This window comes from Nomascus leucogenys, chromosome 18, assembly GCF_006542625.1.
Source record: "Nomascus leucogenys isolate Asia chromosome 18, Asia_NLE_v1, whole genome shotgun sequence".
Lineage (NCBI taxonomy): Eukaryota > Metazoa > Chordata > Mammalia > Primates > Hylobatidae > Nomascus > Nomascus leucogenys.
The window spans coordinates 43,614,593-43,624,978 of record NC_044398.1 but is presented as its reverse complement, the minus strand read 5'-3'; the positions used below and the strand labels follow the sequence as shown (position 1 = coordinate 43,624,978).

General features: G+C 49.0%; 1 pseudogene; it reads left to right on the top strand.

Annotated features, from left to right (window-relative positions):
- Positions 1 to 2,521: 2,521 nt before the first annotated feature.
- LOC115830412 lies at positions 2,522 to 7,483 on the top strand (annotated as a pseudogene).
- Positions 7,484 to 10,386: the final 2,903 nt, after the last annotated feature.

Below are 10,386 nucleotides of genomic sequence, written 5' to 3'. Positions count from 1 at the left end.
CAAAGGCTTGGTCCCATAGCATATATTCATCCATCTCCTTGCCCATCCGTTGTCTTTCAGCAGAATGTAAGCTCTGAGACGATAAGGATTTTCCTCTGCTTTTCTACAACTGCTGTCTTCCTTGATTCTAGCACAGTGGCTGGCACAGGGTGGGTGCTCAGTAAATATCCGGTGAATGGGCCAGGCGTGATGGCTCATGCCCATAATCCCAGCACTTTGGGAGGCCAAGACAGGTGGATCACGAGGTAAGGAGATCGAGACCACCCTGGCTAACACAGTGAAACCCCATCTCTACTAAAAATACAAAAAAATTAGCCAGGAGTGGTGGCAGGCGCCTGTAGTCTCAGCTACTCAGGAGGCTGAGGCAGGAGAATGGCGTGAACCCAGGAGGTGGAGCTTGCAGTGAGCAGAGATCACGCCACTGCACTCCAGCCTGGGCAACAGAGTGAAACTCAGTCTCAAAAAAAAAAATCTGGGGAATGAACCCAGGTGCCCTGACTTCTCTGCTTCATTTCACAAAGCTGATCTGAGCACCTAGTATGTGCTACAAGCTATGGCAGGTATTGGGGATAAGATTTGAGCAAGACAGGACCCTTGCCTTCAAGGCACTTAGTTCTCAAGGGCAAGGCGGTAGGTATACAGCTAGGCACAGAATTCTGTGACTACAGTTTTCTAAATGCTACAAAGGGATTTGGGGCTTGTGTAATATGAACTCAGCCGGGAGGTCATAGAAGACTTTAGACCAAGGTTTAAAATAAAGAGGCTGAGGCAAGGCTCCAGTCCCAGCGCATCCCCAGGAGGCCTACCCTGTTCTTCCATGAGTGTCTCCTGATTAGAAACTCTTGAGTCTAGGAGGTCAAGGTAGGAGGATCACTGGAAGCTAGGAGTTCAAGACCAGCCTTGGCAACAAAGCAAGACCTCATCTCTGTAAAAAATAAAAATTAAAAATAAATAAAAATAAAATGTTAGAGAGAGAGAGACACAGACACCAGCCTGGGTAACATAGTGAAACCCTGTCTCTACAAAATATCCAAAAATTAGCTGTGTGGCTGGGCGTGGTGGCTCACGCTTGTAATCCCAGCACTTTGGGAGGCCGAGGCAGGTGGATCACGAGATCAGGAGATCGAGACCACGGTGAAACCCCGTCTCTACTAAAAATACAAAAAATTAGCCAGGCGTGGTGGCAGGCGCCTGTAGTCCCAGTTACTCAGAGAGGCTGAGGCAGGAGAATGGCGTGAACCCGGGAGGCGGAGCTTGCAGTGAGCCGAGATTGCGCCACTGCACTTCAGCCTGGGCAACAGAGCAAGACTCCGTCTCAGAAAAAAAAAAAAAAAAAATTAGCTTGTGTGTGGTGGTGTGGCTGAGGTGGGAGAATTGCTTAAGCCTGGGAGGCAGAGGTTGCAGTGAACAGGAATCACACTGTTGCACTCCAGTCTAGGTGACAGAGCAAGACCCTGTCTCAAAAGTGAGAGAGAGATTGAGATAAACAGCAGGGTCTGACTGGAGCTGAATTATTGTGCTCAGCCTAGGACCGACTGTCCCACCCAATGACCAGCACTGAGCACAGAGGGTAAACCCTGCAAAGGAAGTGACCAGCTTAGAGAACACTATTCATCATTCCAAGGCCTGATGTTAACCACCCTGAGGCTTCATATTAAACAGAACACAATAACAGTGTTCTGGTTATGTTTCTTGAAGAGTCCCTCTTTTTAGAGATACACATTAAAATATTTACAGATGAAATGATATAATGTCTGCATGTTGCTTCAGCATAATATTACAGGAGAGAAGGGATAGGCTGATGGCCATAAGAGCATGCTGACAGTACCTGAGTTCTGTATATCTTTAGGTTAAAATTTGTTTCAGCTGGGCGCGGTGGCGCACACCTGTAATCCAAGCACCTTGGGAGGCACAGTCGGGTGGAGCAGCTTACAGTGAGCCAAAATCACGCCACTGCACTCCAGCCTGGGCGACAGAGTGAGATTATGTCTCAAAAAAAAAAAAAAAACTTAAAAAGTTTCTTTAAAAAAGCAAAAAAATGTAAATGTATATATATAGAGAATGATTACCTGTGGACTTGGAGCAGCCAACACCATTGCTTCTCATTCCCAACAGCAGCCAAGACTCCTCAAGCTGAAATATTTGGGTTGGCCACACCTTTGCACCATGGCTTCCTTTGTTCCTCCTGAAGTCTTTCCTAATTGTGCTGGAATACAGGCATTGCAGCAGGGAATCCCCTGTTCCAGAGTTTCTTTCTAGCATGACTAAAGCCTTTGCTGGATCTTATAAATCACAAGATTTCACAGGAGATGCAGCCCTGGATCAGATACTCACTAACACCTCTTGTCTTCCCTTGAGTGCTGGGAAAGGGATGCTGGAGACTGGGAAACATTTTGCCATTTGCAGTCTTAGGAGATCTTTGTAAAGATTTCTCCCTCTGGATGGTTTTGACCAGGGCATTGCCAAATTCCATGTCCCAAGAGTCTTGGTTTCTGGATCCTCCTGAGCCTTTGAGTTTCCCATGAGGCCACAGCTGCAAGGGAGACTGAGCCAAGTGGCCATAACAACCAGGCAGAGTAGTGGGCAGAAGCAGGGGCAGGGTGCAAGCCTCTCCTCCCCAGGAGAGGAACTTCCCTGTGCCAACGGGAATGAAGGGACCCAGGGGGATACGTGGCAGACCCAGTGCCCTACCTCTTTTCATAGTCCAAGTTCCCCACAGACCCCTTCATCAGCTGGCTTACTGTTCACTAAGGTCATGACATCAGCTGTGTGATGTGGGGACAGAAATCCCTGGCATGGCCTCTGTGTCATCCCTCTGCAGACAGAGGAGGACTCAGGCTTGGCCATAATGCTGGAGTCACGGTGGATATAGACCCTGGCCCGTTTGACTCAAGAACACATACGTAACTGGAACCAAGAGGCTAGGTTAATCCCCTCAAGGCCCTGGCCACTTGGAAGACCCTAAGCTTCCTTCCAGATGGCCATGCTAAGCAAAGCCACTTGCAGCCACCCTTCCACAATGCGTTCTACATCATCCAGCTATGAAAACCACCTGCTGCCATCACTTTCACACTCATGCCTTCCCCTAAGCTCAAGGGGCCCTGGCCCAAGCTTCCTTTAGAACCAGGAAGGAGGTTCTGGCCCTCTTGAAAATCATCCTTTTCAAACAGAGGCATTTATCTTGGCAAAGTTTAAAAGACAAAAACCTGTAATCCCAACGCTGGGAGGCCGAGGTGGGCAGATCACCTGAGGTCAGGAGTTCAAGACCAGCCTGGCCAACATGGTGAAACCCTGTCTGCACTAAAAATACAAAAATTAGTCGGGCGTGGTGTCAGTCACCTGTAGTCCCAGCTACTTGGGAGTCTGAGACAGGAGAATCCTTTGAACCTGGGAGGCGGAGGTTGCAGTGAGCTGAGATCGCACCACTGCCCTCTAGCCAAGGCAACAAAGAGTGAAACTCCATCAAAAAAAAAAAAAAAAAAAAAACAAAAAGAGATGACAGCTGAGCTCTAGGGCCCATCCCACAGACAATACCCAGAAACCTCCTCCCCCCAACTCCCACACACCTGGCTCCCAGCAGGCGGGCCTTTTCTCCATGGGATTTGCCTATAAGACTTCTCTCCTGCTTTATCTCAAGTGGGTTTGTCAGGAGGGCAATGTCACCATCCCTCCACTAAATTCATCTCAACAACATTTACAGAATGCCAAGTGTGTCCTGAACATGGCTCAGCGTTTGCATGCACTGTCTTGATTTAACCACACATGCTTGTAATAACCTAAGGGAGGAGCATTGTAGTATTTCATCAATATAAAGACACACATCTTGATTTTTCACATTTTCATGTACCTGAAATTTAGGTGGGTCTTCTAATCACAACTGTGACATGACTGTCCTGCCTGGTCTTATACAGACTCAGCCACAGCAGTTCATAGCGTTGTCACATCAATTAAGATTTGGGCATGGTTATTTCACATGTGGAGTATAGGTGCTATTTTAAATGTCTTCAGAAAGCTTCGACTGTGATTCAGCTTTGAATTGAAAAGCTAGTGTGCACACAAGAAGGCTGGGAACAAAGCAGCAGAATGCCTGTGTGATGCTGGCGAGACAGACACGTATTCATCCCTGCAGGGAGGTCCGCAATCCAGGTTTTCTTGCAAAGCAACAACCAAGTACAAGTACTTAAAAACTTAAAACAGGACTTAAAAATGGGGCTTAAAAACCATCCCAGGCTGGGCACAGTGGCTTACAACTATAATCCCACAGCTTTTAGAGGCCAAGGCAGGAGGATTACTGAAGCCCAGGAGTTCGATACCAGCCTGGACAACATGGTGAGACCCCCATCTCTACAAAAAAAAAAAAAAAACCTTAAAAATTACCTGAACATGGTTACCTGTGTCTGTAGTCCCAGCTACCCAGGAGGCTGAGGTGGGAGGATCGTTTGAGTCTAGGAGTTCCAGGCTGAAGAAAGCTAGGATTGTGCCATTGCATTCTAGCTTGAGCAACAATGAGACCCCATCTCAAAAAAACAAAACAAAACAAAACATCCCCAGGATGAGTGGACACGCTTGCAAGAAATGCTTCACTTCCTGTGCTCCTCAATCAGGGTCCACCAAATGTTTTGTGCAAAGGGCCAGGTAGGGAATATTTTTGGTTTGTAAGCTATACAGGCTCAGCTGCAACCACTTAACTCTGTCATCAGGGCCTGAAAGCAGTCATAGGGTTGTAACTGTGTTCCAACAAAACTTTATTTGCAAAAACAAGGGAAGGACCACATTTGGCTCATGGGTGATAGTTTGTTGTCCCTTTCTCTTGATGGAACAGAAAACAATGTGTGGAAAAATGAGGGCACTGATGATTTTAAGTCAAAAGTGTTACAGAAGATGAACTTTGAACTAAAAAAAGTTCTAAGAATATCTTATTTCAATGATATTTTATGCGTGTGTACTTAAAAAAGTGATGTGTGATTAAAAAACAAAGCAAGGGGACCGCCATCAGCAACGGCCCCAAAGGCCGCTGGGCTCCTTGCTGGGTTGTGCATTCAGCAGCCGCAGCACGGTGCATCAGTTGAGCACAGCTGGGACTCCCCACAACATGCGTGTCCCAGGCTGGCATGGAGATGCAGCACTGATGTTGCTGCCAGGGGCTGCTGATGGCAGTGGCTCTGGTGCTGGGTGGCTGCTATAGGTGAGGGGGTGTCGACGAGGAGCACAGTAGTGTGCATGGTGTGAGCCAGGGCTCCCACGTGGCCGCCTTTGAATGGGCCAATGTCCAGGACCAGTACGTGATTGCGATCTGCATCCTTGTGGTCAGCCTGGACACGATTGGTTCTACCTGTCCCACAAGGCACCACCATGGTCCCTGAGAGCGCCCTGCTCATCGTCCTGGGCCTGGTGCTGGGCAGCATCATCTGGGTGGCCGACCACATAGCGTCCTTCATGCTGACGTCCCCCATCATGCAGATGCTGGCTACTTTATGCCCAACCGGCTCTTCTTTGGCAACCTGGGCACCATCCTGCTGTACCAGGTCATCAGCACCGTGTGCAATGCAGCCACCACCATCCTGTTCCTCTATGGCATCTCTCTTAGCAGGCTCATGGGCAACCTGCAGATAAGGCTGCTGGACTTCCTCCTGTTCGGCAGCCTGATCACCACTGTGGACCTAGCAGCCATCCTGGTTGTTTGAGGAGGTTCATGTCAATGAGGTCCTGTTCATCATCATCTTCAGGGAGTTGCTACTGAATGACTCTGTACAATGTGTTTCAATCTTTTGTGACACTGGGTGATGACAACGTGACCAGCGTGGACTGTGCGAAAGGTGTAGTGTCCTTCTTTGTGGTGAGCCTGGGGGGCATGCCTGTGGGGTGGTGTTTGCCTTCCTGCTGTCACTGGTGACCCACTTCACCAAGCATGTGCACATCATCGAGCCTGGTTTCGTGTTCTTCATCTCCTACCCATCCGTAGGACGTTTGAGAAGCTGTTGCTGTCCTCCATCCTGGCCATCATCTTCTATGGCATCTGCTGTCATAAGTACATGAAGGCCAACATCTCGGAGCTGTCGGCCACCACCGTGCACTACACCATGAAGATGCTGGCCAGTGGTGCCAATACCATCTTCATATCCCTGAGCATCTCGGCCATGAACCTGCTCATCTGGACATGGAACATGGCCTTCATCCTCCTGCACTGGCCTTCACCTTCATGTACCGAGCCATGGTGTCATCCAGTCCTGACTCCTGGACTGCTGTTGAATGATGCAGCTGGAGATCATAGACCAGGTGGTCATGTCCTATAGAGGCCTGCATGGGGCCATGGCCTTCATCCTGGTCGTGCTTCTGGACAGAAACAAGGTCAAGGAGAAGAACCTGTTTGTCAGTACCACTGTCATCATCTTCTTCACAGTCATTTTCCAGGGCCTGACCATCAAGCCCCTGGTGCAGTGGCTGAAGGTGAAGAGGAGTGAGCACCGGGAGCCCAAGCTCCATGAGAAGCTGCACCACCATGCTTTCAACCACATCCTCTTGGCCATCAAGGCCATATCCAGGCATATCAGGCACAATTATCTCAGAGAGATGTGGTCCCACTTTGACAGGAAGTTCCTCAGTGGAGTCCTCATGAGAATGCTGGCCCAGAAGTCTCCATATGGGATCCTCAATGTCTTCCATAAGCTAAACCTGTAGGATGCCATCAGCTAAGCCACGAAGTGAGAGTGCCTAAGGTCCGTGGCCTTCATCAGCTCCCCAAGTACTGATAACGTTGACAACATGGACTTCACACCATGATCGTCCACCACGGTGGCCACTGTCTCTTACCTTCTGAGGGAGAACATCAGTGCCGTCTGTCTGGACGTTCAGTCCCTGGAGCAGCGTGGCAGAGCATTCGGTATGGGGAGGACCCCATCACGCACCACACGCTACAGCAGTACCTGTGCAAGCCGGGGAAGGAGTACATGCATCGCTACAGCCACACCAACTGAGGACAAGAAGCAGGATCGGGAAATCTTCCACAGGTCCATGAGGAAGCACCTGGAGTCCTTCAAGTTGAGCAAGCTCGGGATCAACCAGAACAAGAAGGCAGCCAAGCTGTACAAGCCAAAGACCGCCCAGAAGCGGTAAAACAGCAGCATCCCCAATAGGAAGCTGCCCAGGGAGAGCCCCATGCACAATTTCACCATTCAGGAGAAAGACTGCAAGTTTCAGACACGGAGGAGGCCCCCAACTATGATACTGAGGAGACAAGGGAGGGGGGTGGTGTCCTGGCGAGTACTGGGACCCCAGCCTCATCGCCAGAGTGCCACCCTGGCTGTCTCCTGGGGAGATGGTGGTGCCCTCACAGAGGGCCTGCGTGCAGATCCCCCACTCTCCTGGCACTTTCCGCTGCCTGACGCCCTTGCAGCTCAGCTACAAGTCGGTGGACTCATTCCTGCAGGCAGATGGCCCCAAGGAGCGACCTCAGGCTGCCTTCCCCTAGTGCACGCACATGTGACACCGGCTCTGACATGCCGCTGACTGGACGCTTGTCCCCATGGGCCGCCCACTGCAGCCTCCGAGAAGCTCCTGGGCGCCCCCGCCCGACCCGCGCCTAGGGAGAACTCCCAAAACTCTGCGCCTGCTCCAGCAGAGCCGCACTAACGGGAACTCGCGAACCCGGGCTGGGGCCTGGGCCTGAGTGGCCATACTGCGCTGCTGAAGCTGGCATTGCTGCTGCCCTTGTGCCAAGCACTGCGCACGTCCTGGGGGCGGGAGAGACGCCGCTGTGACACTAGACCGGGAAATGCCGGTGTTCCAAGGCTTGAAGCTGGCTTCCATTGGAATCGCTGCCAGGCAAACCGAGGCCCGCACAAAATAAATTTGCAAAAGTGATGCCCCAGGCAAGACTCCAGGCCCCTCCCAGCCCTGCGCCTCTCCCTGCTGACGGTGGGGTGCGTCCAGAGTGCCAGGACTCAGGGCCTGACCCTGGAGGGTGGCAAGTGGGAGGAGTAAAGAGAGAGTGGTAAAGGGGGGAAAAAACGGGGCAAGCAAGAGGGAGAGAAGGTTTTGTGAAAAGACAGTGGGGAGAAAAGTTTTTGGGTAGATGGAGCGGGAAAAGAGGGTGGCGAGCAGGAGGCATAAAAGACGGCGGGGAAAAGGATGGGGGAAAAGGTTTTGGGTAGATGGAGGGAGAAAAGGTGATAAGCAGGAGGTGGAAAGGAGGGTTGGGAAAACGACGATGGAAAAATAGTTTTGGGGTAGATGGAGGGTGAAAAAAGGGTGGCATGTGGGAGAGGGGTGGGAGTGGGGAAATAGAGGGTGGTGAGCAGGAGCAGGGAGAAGTCTTTGTGAAAAGATGGTGAGGGGGGAAAGACAGTGAGGAAAAAAAGTTTTGGGGTAGATGGAGAGGGAAAAGAGGGTGGTGAGCAGCAGGGGTCAAAAGAGAGTGGTGAGTAAGGGAGAAAAGGTTTTCCGAAAAGACCGTGGGGGAAAATGTTTTTGGGTAGCTGGAGGGGGAAAGGAGGGTGACAAGTGGGAGAAGGAAAAAGAGGGTGGCGAGCAGGAGGGAGAGAAGGTTTTGCGAAAAGACGGAGGGCAGAAAAGACGGTGCAGAAAGAAAAACAGTAGGTAAAAAGCTTTTGGGTGGATGGAGCGGGGAAAGAGGGTGGCAAGTGGGAGGAGAAAAGAGGGTGGCCAGAGGGAGGTAGGAAACAGGATTGGGAAAAAGACGATGGGGAAAATAGTTTTGGGGTAGATGGAGGGCAAAAAGAGGGTGGCAAGCAGGATAGGAGAAAAAAGAAGGCAAGCAGGAAGGGGAAAGGGCTTTGTGAAAAGACGGTAGTAGTGTCTTATGTGGTTTTACACATATAAAATATGTTTCTGTTCCTTTCCTTCTGAAAATTTTTAGTCACAGTAAGTCTACTCGTACTATAAGAAATGAATCTGGCGGGGCGCAAGGGCTCACACTTGTAATCCAGCACTTTGGGAGGCCAAGGCGGGTGGATCACCTGAGGTCAGAAGTTCAAGACCAGCCTGGCCAACATGGTAAAATCCCATCTCTACTAAAAATACAGAAAGTAGCCAGGCATGGTGGTGGGCACCTGCAATCCCAGCTACTTGGAAAGCTGAGGCAGGAGAATCTCTTGAACCTGCCAGGCAGAGATTGCAGTGAACCGAGATTGCACCACTGCACTCCAGCCTGGGAGACAGAGCAAGAGTCTGTCTAAAAAAAAAAAAAAAAAAAGAGAAAGAAAGAAGAAAAGAAATGATTCTAAGTTACTGTTTTTAACTGCTGCAGAGGATTCTGTGGTAAGAACATACAATAGTTCATGTAGCTATTCTCCCAATGATGGACCTTTAGATAATTGCCAATATCTCACTGCTACCAGCAATGCTGCTAAGATAATCTTGACTATACTTTCTTGCACACACATGCAAATGTTTTGGTTTTAATAGATGTGTCAGATGCCCTCCAAATTGACTGCACTAATATGCACTCCCCCTGGTGGGACATGAGGGTACCCATTTGCCCAACTCTGGCTAACATTTCTTATCAAAGTTAAAAATACTTGCCAATCTAATCAGTAAAAATAGCATCTCAATGCCCTTTTATTTGTATTTCCTTGATAAATGGTGAGATCGAGCATTTTTTCTTTCTTAGCAATTTTAATTTCCTTGAATAATGTTTTCATATGAATTGCCTATTTGCTATTCATTTGATTTTTTTCTTATTGCTCATTTATTATGAATACTCATTTGCTTGGACTTTATTATCTTTGTGTCTTTTTTTTTTTTTTTTTTTTTTTTTTTTTGAGACAGAGCCTCACCCTGTCGCCCAGGCTGGAGTACAATGGCATGATCTTGGCTCACTGCAACCTCCGATTCCTGACTTCAAGTGATTCTCCTGCCTCAGCCTCCAAAGTAGCTGGGATTACAGGTGCCCACCACGAAGCCTGGCTAATTTTTATACTTTTAGTAGAGACAGAGTTTCACCGTGATGGCCAGGCTGGTCTTGAACTCCTGACCTCAAGTGATCCACCCTCCTCGGCCTCCCAAAGTGCTGGGATTACAAGCATGAGCCACCATGCCTGGCCTATCTTTGTGTTTTTTATTGATTATGCTCTGTTTCTCTTTTTGTCCCCATTCTTGTTTTCTGTTGGGTTGATTGAAATTTCTTTGTTCCATCTTATTTCCACTACTGGTTTGAAATTTATACATTTCACTGCTATTTTTCTAATAGTTACTCTCAATTTTGTATATCCATATATAATGTTGCCTAACAAAATCTAAAGGTAAACAGTACATATAGACTCTTCCCAAACAAGATAAGAAATGTTCACTTCCTCCCGCTGTTTTCCTTTTTCCCAACTCTCCTGTTGATATAATCCAGAATTCTAATTCTAAATTGTTATTTTAAGC